The sequence below is a fragment of the Perognathus longimembris genome, chromosome 28 (genome assembly GCF_023159225.1).
Source record: "Perognathus longimembris pacificus isolate PPM17 chromosome 28, ASM2315922v1, whole genome shotgun sequence".
NCBI classification, from domain to species: Eukaryota; Metazoa; Chordata; class Mammalia; order Rodentia; family Heteromyidae; genus Perognathus; species Perognathus longimembris.
In genome coordinates, this window is record NC_063188.1 from 29202112 (window position 1) to 29214384 (window position 12273).

The following is a 12273-nucleotide window of genomic DNA, read 5'->3' on the forward strand; positions in this document are numbered from 1 at the left end:
TATGTGTGTTACAAATTTTTCTTTCCTTCACTTTGGTTTTTCCTTCACTTAATGGTGTATTTTTTAATATCAACACATACGTAGGTTAACACACTGTATCTATATCAATCTCTCTGCACACACACACACACACACACACACACACACACACACACAGTAGCTTTTTCCTTTGCAGTTCGTTTTGTGATTTCTATGCAAAAATTCTCCCTAAATTAATTAATGTCACAGAGATGCTAATATACACTTCTTTACAGTTTTAGGTGCTACAATATCGATGTGAATTTCATTGTGGTATGTAGTATAGGGTAAACATTCCTGTTGACTTATTTCCACATGATGATCAGTTGAATCAGCATCAGTTATTGAAAACTTTCACCATTTAAGTACTTTAGCATTTTCATCAAAATTTATTGGTAATATGTGTGTATGTGTGTTTGTGTGTTGTATTTCTAGTTATTCAGTTTTGTACCATTGACACATTATGTTCTTTAAACAATACCAAAGTGGATTTACTATATTGAGTTTTGTTATTAAATAATATAAATCCTTCAATAATCTTTCAAATCCCCCTGGTTATCCTAATATAGGGAAGAATATACACCTGTAACAAGAGAAAGATTAATAAGAATACATCAAACTTAGTTTTTTTCTGAAATTTCTTATGTAGTTTCATATATACATGGGCGATACTAAGGAAATCAATAGCTCTGAAAAGCATGGCTTTAAATTCCTGCATATAAGATATTGTTCACAAAGCCAGCCAATTTTTGGATAAATAAAAAAGTAAAAGTATTTTGACTCTGTTGAAAGAGAGAGTGAAGGAAAGAAAAGGAAGGGAGGAAGAAAACTATGAAGAAGGGAAGAAAAGAAGGAAAAAAGCAAAAGGCAAGCTTGTACTTTTCCAAATGGGCATTACTCTTCTCTGAGTATTTGATAATGCAGTCTATAATATAAAGTGACATTAACAGATTTGAGAGTAGTACAAACATTTATTACATACACTGTGGTAATACATAAAATCAATATAAATACCCCAACCCCATCGAGACCAAGAGGGCCCCTCTTTATATAGGGATAGTAAAATAATTTCTTTAACAAAAAAGGAATAGGTTCTTAAAAGAACAGATGATGGCCTGTGACAAAGTCTGATTGGGCATGTTATCAACACCCACTATTCTCCCGTGGCACAGCTAATCTTCCCTGGTTGATAAGATTCCCAGGCAAGGGATTCATGACAATTTCATTCCTTTTGGACTGCCTGTCTTTAGAAAGATAAGAAGAGTTCAGAGAAAGCCCCTCAGTGTATTTTCTGATTGCCAGTGCCTCCAGTTTTGGACTATCAGCATACTAAAACGGATTGTTTTAGGATGGTAATTTCTGAACTTCCCTTTTTCAGTTTTAGAATTTACTTAACAAAGAGAAAGTAAAGGCCACTCAGGAGAGTAAGCACTGGGACCCAGAAACTGGTTAGGTACCAATTGTTTCGTATCATATTTATCTACCTTTTCTTCCCCTTCTTGGCAATTTGTCAGATGGTGACGGTTTTGTTTGAAAGAAATCAGATTCTCCCCTGGGTAGTGGCCACAGGTTGGGGTAGAAGGAAAGAAAGTTGGCCTAGACCAGTTGGCCAGTGTTTTCCTTCATTCCTTCCCCCTCTGAGTTTTCCCTGTGTGCTCTAGGAACATGGTGGGCTTCAATCTCTGTTCTGGCTAGTTGCTGGTGAATGGGGGCTGTGATGGGGGCCTATGATGACAGCTACCAGAGTAGACAGAGACTTTTAAGTGGTTATAGTGATGCCAGGCCTTAGGTCTTAGGTGGTTGATATATATATATATATATGGTTATTTGTGGTTTGAATTGATCCTGGTGAGAAAGCAAATTTTGTTAGTAATTTAAACACACAAGGTACAAGCATGAAGAGTATAAACAGTTCTGTTAGTGGCTCCAATAATGTCAAGAGCCAATGGTGGATGGTAATGAAGACTGTACTTGTTTATGTCCCTCAGAGCTCAGGTGGGCTTGTAAAGAATGTTTGTGTAATCATTTAGACAGTTGGAGGATGAAGTTTACTTGTTAGTGCCATGTGGTTGAGAGAGGATAAGGATTATTGAATTTTCTTTTATAGCCAATCATGTTAGTTTAAAGGTGGGGGATACTGTATTGGTTCAATTTGTTACTATGATATGACCTGCAACTGTTCATAGGTGATTTTGTCTAAGGAAAGTTCCAATTGCCTACTACAGTTGAAGTGATAACCTTTTATCCTTTTAAACACTGCGTGTCATAGTCCTTGAGTAGTGAGAAAACTTGCTAGAATATCACAGAAAGTCAGCCTTTGTCTCAGTATTTCTGTGCTTCTCCTTACCCCCCACCCCCCAAAACAGGCAAACTTACACACAATACAAAAAGTACAGCAATGAAAAGCTGTGATAAAAGGGGAAAAACAAAAGAAAACAAAAAAGTAAAATAAAGGGCTGGGAATATGGCATAGTGGTAAAGTATTCACCTTGTATACATGAAGCCCTGAGTTCGATTCCTCAGCACCATATATATAGAAAAAGCCAGAAGTGGCACTGTGGCTCAAGTGCTAAGAGTGCTAGCCTTGAGCAAAAAGAAGCCAGGGACAGTGCTCAGGCCCTGAGTTCAAGCCCCAGGACTGGCAAAACAAAACAAAACAAAACAAAAAAGTCAAATTCAAAAAAAACAACTCCTGGTCATCTCTTTATTTATATTCCTTGTTTCCAGATGTAGAGAATACCTTTTCTGCCAAGAACCATTTGGATATTTATATAATCATTTATAGACCATTATAAAATTATCAATATAGGCACATGGCTGCAGGTAGCCAATGAGAAGCATATATGTGTAGCCCATGATGTATCAAATTATTTTATGGGCCAGAGTCTCCCCATCACAGGTTTAACCAAGTATTTCTCTCTCTCTCTCTCTCTCTCTCTCTCTCTCTCTCTCTCTCTCTCTCTCTCTCTCTCTCTCTCTCTGTGTGTGTGTGTGTGTGTGTGTGTGTGTGTGTGTGTGTGTGTGTGTGTGTATCAGCCCTATGTTAGGAATTCCTGGGGGTGGGTATACATGTAAATCTGACAGAGTATTGAAATTCAAGGATCATATAGTCTAATGGTGCAGACAAGTAGAAATCAATCATAGTCCAAAGTACCAGTTAGAGGATTTTATTCTTATTTTTGTCAAACCTACATTTTGACTGTCCTTATAATTTATTATCCACCATAAAAATTACATGAAGAAAATTCCCATTCTCCAGTTAGTCACAGGTTTGACATCCCTACTCTTACAAACAAAAGTTTAATTTAAAATACATTCCTTTCTGGGAGAGAGCAAAGGAATGGATGACATTGTCCAAGAAGAAATATACTCATTACCTGACTTATGAAATGGTAAATCATCTGTACATCACATTTATAATAACAATAAAATAGCTAATAAAATATTTCCTTTAAAAAAGATAGTTTGAAGATCCAGCTCATTTTTGGAAATTTACTGCTTAAAATATTTGTCAATAGGTTTTCATGGTTTTCTTTCTTTATTGTCAAAGTGACGTACCGAGGGGTTACAGTTTCATATATAAGGCAGTATATACATTTCTTATCCAACTTGTTACCTTCTGCCTCAATTTACTCCCAACTTTCCCCCACTCCACTTCCCTTCTCCCATGTGTTGTTATTTTTAAATACACTATGTAAAATTATTTCTTTTTCCTTTTGTTTCTCTATTCCCTGTTGTCACTGTATTTGATTTTGTTAAGCTGGGTTTTGTATATACGTTTATATGAATTAGAGAAGGGAAGGGGACCATCACAATGGTGAGAGAAAGGATAAAGAGCAAACAAATGCAACAGAGATACTCAGAAGACATTATGTTGGAAATTAACTGTACTACTTGGAGAGAGAGGAGGACTTGGCGTGGGGGTAGGGGAAAGATGGGAGAGAAATGAGGGAAGGGATAACAAGTATGATAAGAAATGTACTCACTACCTTTTATATGTAACTGTAACCCCTCTATATGTCATCTTGACAATAAAATTAAATTTAAAAATGTATCAATAGTTCTTAGCAATACTAACAAAGGAAAAATCAGCTAGCTAAATAGTTATGATGTTTTAAAATCATATATTCTAATATATAATTTTAATAGTTATAATTTTATACAAAAGAGTACTTTTATTTTTCTAAATATCCATATATTTTCTTTTGTATAAGGTATATTAGGATATAAGTAAACAGTTTATCACTGATAGAATATCATGTGTAAATTACATTGTTTGCTGTTCTATTTTCTTCTTCCTTCAAATGTTGCTATAATCATCTTTGTAATACCATTTTGAAGGTAGATAAACTCAATACCATCAAGCACAAAAATGCTAAATGTCAGTTCAGGTGATAGAGACTAGATAAGTATCATTTTGGTTGGTAAATAAAATGTTCACATAATAACATTTTAATGTATTTTTAAAATAGCTTTTACACATATGGATTTGCTTTCTTAAAAAAGGAACAATATTAAAGAAGCTGCTTAGATATATTGTAAATTGTGAAACTGAAAAAGAGAGAGAAAGCAACTATTCAAAAAAGATAAATACATCTTAGTGTATATTGCGTCCCACAAAAAGAGATGAGTAAAGGAAATACTGCAAATACTAATAAAGCAAATGTTTAGTGATGTTTAGTTTTAGATTTCTTTGTACCAGATTCTGTGGAAAGTAAAAGGAAGAATTTAATTGTATCCATTAAAACTATTGTATGTAATTAGATATAAAATATGTTTAAAATATACCTCTTAGTTGGGTGCCCTTGGCTTACACCTGTAATCTTAGCTACTCAGGAGTCTGAAATCTGAGGACTGCAGTCTAAAGCCAGCATGGGGAAGGAAAATCCATGAGACTCTTATCTCCAATTAACCACCAGAAAACCAGAAGTGGCACTGTGGCCCAAAGTGGTAGAGCACTAGCCTTGAGCTGAAGAGCTCAAGGACAGTGCCCTGGTCCAGAGTTGAAGCTCCACTACTGACCAAAAAAAAATAAAAAATAAAGTTACCACTCGATTATCTTTATCATCATAGGTGAATGAATGTGTTACCAGGTAAATGCTGTCTTTATCGCTCTAGCTCTCATATTTTTACCTCACTTTTGCTATAACTGAAAAAAGGATTCTTTGTGTATTGCTGATGATGGGAAAAACAGGTAAGAAATAATGGTTGCTGACTGTGGTCAGAAGGGTAAATGAATACAAGATAAACGGGCCAAGAAATAGAAAAGACAGTGATGGGCCTTGTTCAAGTTTAATTTAATGAAAATCAAATATTCATGATATTTTTTAGTATATGTTTAGTAAGTCTGTTGAATGAACAAAGAACTGATTTGTGTTAGAAGTCCCAATAGAAAGATCTAAGATGAAACTGAAGCCTAATTACAATCTAACTTGCATAATGGTAGTAAATAAAGTAACAGTTCTATTATTCTGTGCAAATAATCACTGTATTTTTGCTTTCGTTCTGATTTATTGGCATGGAAAATAACATTTTCTCTTTAAACAGGTATATTGTGACAAAACTTCATGTGGTGATAGTCTATTTTCTGCAGTTCATAGAAGTTTGTACATAAGATGGATATGTTTAATACAATTGTCAAACCTCACAGTAATCCCTAATCCCTACTGTTTTGCTTTTTTGTTTTAGAATTTCATAAAATAAGCTATAGTACATGCAATTCTGGCTTAGCGTAGTACATTTTCTGAAGTCACTTCATAGTATTATTTCACTGGATTCTTTTCATTGCTGAGTAACATTTCATTTTATACAAGTATAATCCATTGTTGATCCATTCATAACAGTGGATCCTTGGGTTTACTTCTAAAATTTTGTGGTTATAATACATTCTTGTATAAGTTTTTGTCAGGATATTTGTCTTTAAAAATACTGATTAAGTGTATGTTTAACTCCAATAGAAACTGTTTTCAAAAGCAGCCTTGTGCATCATTTAACTCAGCATCCTTGTCACAACTTTTTCTGAGATTGCAGTCGGTTTGAGTTATAGTTTTAATTTTTAGTCCTTTAATCACTAATGATTTTAATCATCTTTTTATATGCTTATTACTATTCATAAATCTGCTGTGTTGAAATTTCTTGTCAAGGAAAATATTGTACTTCTCAAGGAAAATATTGTTGAATCTGAAAAGGGTATTATGTACTCAGTGTGTCTTGGAAATCTCTGGGTGAAAATGAGGGAGAGGGTGACACTGTTCAAAATGAATGTTCTCATTAACTGATGCAAGTGATGTATGTGACCTCACCTTTACAATAAAAATTTTGAAAAGCAAAACCAAAGTCAAACAAATGAAAAAAAAAACTGAGGATATTTAGAAGACATAAATATATCAGGAGCTGTCGCAAAAAAAAAAAAAAATTATTACCCCTTACTCAGAGGAAAACAGTCCGCTGACTGAAATAGACAAATAAGAGAAATAGGAAAACTTGATCATTTAAGTATACCTGCTGAATTTGGAGGGGGCTAAACACATATTTAGGGTTTGTTATTAAAGGTCTTATATGAATGTATTCACTAGGATAACAGAAGGAGGGAGAAGGGAAAAAGAGGGAAAGAGAAAGAGAATAATTTTGTAGATGCAGCAAAAGAGAAAGATAGTTTTTGGTAGAAAATCCATCATGACGTGTACATTCACTTATTATACTTCATGAGATAATCTTTCTTCTTCATGAATTTCTTTTTTATTTTATTTTTGAATATAAAAGGTCCTATTTGTTTTTATATTTTATTATACTTAAATAGTTGTACAAAGAGATTTTAATTCAACACATCAATTTATGAGTACATTGCATCTTAAGCACTGTGACTCCTTCTATCATTCTCCACCTTTCCCAACCCCATTTATCCCCTCAAGTTTTGTAGTTACATTTTGACATATGTTTATTATAAGTGTATTTACACACCCTTCTTCTCTCCACTTGTCTCTACCCAGTCTCTTTGAGTACCCTTCCACAACAAATCATTTTGATTTCTTCTGGGGGCCCTTAGTTGCTTACTTCAAAAGATAAGCCACTAAAGTATTCATAGTACTATGAGTTAGGTGTCCTTGTGGGAACTTTGTTTGCGCTGTTTCATGGAGGGATAACACCACCACACATATTACATCTCCTCTCACATACTCACTACCCATAAGCCACTACCATACACATGGAACATTAACTGTTCATTGACATGGCCATACATGTAGACAACATGCCTTGATCAATTTCAACCCCTTTGTCAGTCTCCCTCCACCCTCACCCCCTCACTGGTACCCAAACTGTTCTCACCAGGTCTCATTATTCCATTTTCACACATGTACATAAAATATTCAGATTCCCATATCCCACACAAAGCCTGTTTCATCTTTATACATGTTAACACTTTAATGGTGCTTTACCATTGTACTTCATGCATTCATTTGCAGGATTTTAATCAGATGGACTCCCATTTGAGGGAGGAACACTACTACCAAACCTCTCACAGCTCTGCTCATCTGAATCTCATAGCCTGCAAGTGTGCGCATACATAAACACACACACACACACACACACACACACACACACACACATATCCTTTCCTTCTACTATGGGGCAAAGTCCTAAGAGAGATAGTTGTCTTCCCTCTCATCTGCCATATGTCCTATTCCTCTATGTCTGATTCATTGTGCCAGCCACCCTAAGAGGATTTACCTTCTTCCCTTCCCACTCACCCTTCTTCCCTTTACTTTCAAAGTACACAGACACATCACATCATCACCTTGATAGATTTTATTTTTATCATCCTGTGTTTCTGTTGGGTATGGGTATAGCGGTTTTGCTGGAGACCACTATTTTCAATGTCTTCTTCCTTCTAAGGAGCCCAAGACCCATCATGGCAACTATTTTCTAGACCTGGAAAAACAATAGGGAGCTCATAGAAAGACATTGCATGGAGATAAGAGGATAGAGAGAAGATAGGAATAGGAAACTCTCAGGGAGGGTTAAGTTCTTGGAGCATTGGTGCCAGAAGGAGGGCAGGGGAAAGTTAATAGGAATAAGGAAAGGATCTTGGGTGGATCTTCTCACCTCTCCTTTTGATCTATGTTAAGAAATTATTCCTTTTGTTTTTCTTGAATATTTTCCATTTCCTTCCCTGAATGAGGTCTCCTCCTGGGAAGCAATGGTAGCCTTGTTGTGTTGCCATCACCACCCTTTCTTCTTAACAGCCTGGAGTGGTCTGACATCCAGGCCTCAGGACACTCAAATATATGTATGTCCACCCAGAACAGGGTGGCCATGCCCTTAGTGAGGGCAGGGTGAGGAAGGCTAGAGGGAAAGGATTTAGAAGGTTCTGGAAGAGGAGGTCAAGAATTTGTAGTTGGAGAAACACTCTTGCCTTAGTACTTTTTTTAATGAGGTTTAGTTGTTCTAAAAATCACATGAGTCCAAAATGTATGTGCTGACAGCAGCATGACAAAAGAATACTAATAAAACTCACATTTCTTGATTATGTCTTCTTTCATGTTTTGCTTATGTATAATCTGAAGAACTTGTAGGGCAATATGAATGCTAATATCTCCAGGAGAAAATGGTTGATTTTACTCCCTCAATCAAATAGACATAGGCATGTATCAGAAGAAACATTTATAAATGAACAAAGAAAGATTTTAAAAATCTCAGGAAAAATAAAAATTTTAAATTATCCATATATAGCTGTCCATAGTAGTTTTAATTCAATATGTCAGTTTATAAGTACAATGCAATTTGCTCAATGCCATCCCTTCCCTGTGTAATACATTGCCATAACCTAATCCTGAACATATCAACAAAGGCAATAATATAAAAGCTAGATAGTCATTTATTAGGTAGACTGGAGCTTCATATGAACCAAGTCAGATTCTTCATAATGTCTAATGATTGGCTAAACCAGTAAGATCCTGTCTGTGAGAATGCAGAGAAATACAGCCAAGAGTTTCAGGAACAATAGAAACAGAGACCAAAAAGTGTCTAATCACTAGCACATTGAAGACTACTTCAATATAGACACAGCAAACACATCCAGTTTAGAGAATGTTTTCACTGGATCTTGTCACTAATGGTATTGCAGTACCTAGATAGTTTCTATCCACCCTATCCCTTTATGGATTCTTATTAAATACCACCAATAATGAAAGTAAACTACATATATTTCCATTATGTCAGTTTACCTATTAACTTGCATTAATAATGAACTCAGCAAACTCTTTTTTTTTGTTTTTTCTTTTGGCCAGTCCTGGGCCTTGGACTCAGGGCCTGAGCACTGTCCCTGGCTTCATTTTTGCTCAAGGCTAGCACTCTGCCACTTGAGCCACAGCGCCACTTCTGGCCGTTTTCTGTATATGTGGTGCTGGGGAATCGAACCCAGGGCCTCATGTATACGAGACGAGCTCTCTCGCCACTAGGCCATATCCCCAGCCCAGCAAACTCTTCTTGAACACACGAAGTAACACTGTAGATAAAAATATAAAGACTTACACTTAAATTTACTAACAATAGTACATTCCTTTAACTAATCTATGTGAAAATTATTGAAAATTTAAATGATTCTAGTCTTATATAAAATGGTAGAAGGAAACAGCATGCAATTGAAGAACAAACTATAACTCTATAGGGCTACAACTATAGAATTGTAGTGTCCAGAACTACAGGTGATAAACTTTCTTTACACTGACTTGCTAGCATGGGTAAGAAGTTTCACTTTCCAGTTATGAGTTATATATTTTCTTTCTTTTTTTGTGCTAACCCTAAGACTTGTACTCTAAAACTATGCATTGTCCCTGGGGTGTTTCCTCAAGGGTAGCACTCTACCACTAAAGCCACAATTCTAGCTTTTGGGGGCATAAGAGTCTCATAAAATTTCCCACCCAGATTGGATTCAAACTGCATTCCTCAAATCTCAGCCTCCTGAATATATAGGATTACAGGCATGAGCCACCAGTACCTGGCATGAGTTATATATTTTCAGAAATTTCTTGACCTAGTAGTGGTATGTTCATTGAAAGACAGATAATAGAATGGAGAGCAATGAAACTGGTTTCATTTCTGGGAAAACCAGAAATAGAGGGAAATTAGCCTGAGAAAGAAGTTTACAAGTCTATGACTATGATCTTCATATTATGACAGGAACTTAGAAATTGCTTCTGCTGAAAAGCCCTGACTTTTAATTTCAGCCTATGAATTAACCGAAATCAGGGGAAAATTGGCATTCTAGTCTGTATTTTGTATCTGTCTCCTTCACTCTGAATATCTTTACCTTGCAATCATCTTTTGTTCCAGAAGAGAAGGATTGATCCAATAACATCTTTTCAATGGAAACTACTCTTTTCTTATTTCTTTATTGTCAAATGAAATATGGAGGATTTACATTTTCATATGTAAGGCAGTGAGTACATTTCTTATCCAACTTGTTACATCCTCTTTCATTTTTTCCCTGCCTCCCCTTCCCATTTCCCTCTCCCCCCATGAGTTGTGCAGTTGGTTTATGTCATATAGTTTTGTAAGTATTACTGTTGCATTGGTTTGTCTTTCTTATTCTTTATCTCTTGATTTTTGTATTCCCTTTCTCTTCCCTAGTTCCAATACACATATATACTATATCCAGGGTACTAAATTCAGTTATAGGGATATCGGGATAAAACCATGGGCAAGAAATATGAAAGAAAAATGGGGGGCACGGTTTCACATGGCATGTTGAAAATAACAACAAGGATATACCACTTGTTTCCGTAACTCAGAGTTCATTTCACTTAGCATTATCTTATGTGTTCTTATGGGCACAACTATTGAGCTATTGTGATCTTCTGCTATGACTATCCTAGACATGTACTAATTATTCCCTATGAGGGAAACCATAAAGTCCATGTTTCTTTGGGTCTGAATGACTTCACTTTGTTTGATTTTTTCCCCAAGTCCTTCCGTTTCCTTACAAATGAGACAATGTCATTCTTTCTGATAGAGGCATAAAATTCCATTGTGTATATGTACCACATTTTCTTGATGCATTCATCTACTGAGGGGCATCTGGGTTGGTTCCATATTTTAGTGATGACAAATTGTGCTGTGAACAAAGTTGTGCTAGTGGCTTTAGTATGGTCTTGGTTGTAATCTTTTGGGTAGATACCCAAAATTTGGGCTGCTGGGTCATAGGGGAGCTCTATGTGTAGCCTTCTGAGGAACCTCCATACTTCTTTCCAGAGTGGTTGAACAATTTTTAGGGTTCCAATTTAGTAGGGTTCCATTTTAGCCACATCACATCCAGTATGTTATCATTAGTTTTCCTCATATGGGACATTCTTACTGGGGTGAACTACTGTTAAGGAAAGGAACAGTAGAGACTCCACAAGACAGTGTGCAAACAATAGTGATTCCCTTATTTAAATGAGGCAATGCCTGAACCATTCTGAGATAAAGAGCAACTGACTACCCAAGAATACCACTTCTAATCATCAAAGTACACTAATACCAGGTCTGTCAAATAATTATGCATAGCTCTCATCTCCTGCCTCCAATTCTTCTTTCACTTAAACCAAAATCCAAAATATGCATATCTTGCTTCTTCCATGGTGTGCCCAGCTGAAATAAAACTCCTTTCTCTGTCTTTCATCTTTTACTTGTGTCTTCATTTGACATATTTGAGCAAGTGGCTAGAACTGACATGCAGAACCCCTAGAGTGGGTCTGTTGGCCTAAGACCCTGATTTCAATATTTATGAGGACTGTAAATATAAATGAAAAATAAGATGTATTTTGCATATATCCAATGAATAGAGGTCAGGTATAGATCAAAATTATGTATAACTTTTAAGTCAGTAGAATGATTAATGACTGGAATTTCTCAAATCTGAATCTAGGATGGCTTGTGATGTAGAATTTCTCAAAGGTAGAACGTGGATTGCTTGTGATGTAGAATTTCTCAAACCTAGAACCTGGATTGCTTGATACAAATTGTAAGAGACGATACGTAGGAATTGATTTAGGACATTTGTAACAGAAACTCCAGCCTGAAATTCTGGCATAAGTAGATATTGTTTTTGGAATCATTTTTTTTCTCTAAGATGCTGAACTCCTTGAGGACAATAATTTGGTCTTTTCTAAGTGCTTTATCATTGTTGTTATTTTCAACGTACCATGTGAAATAATGCCTCATTCTTTTGTCTTTCTTCCCCATGGTTTTACCCCTGATGGCACTGTAACTGATTTT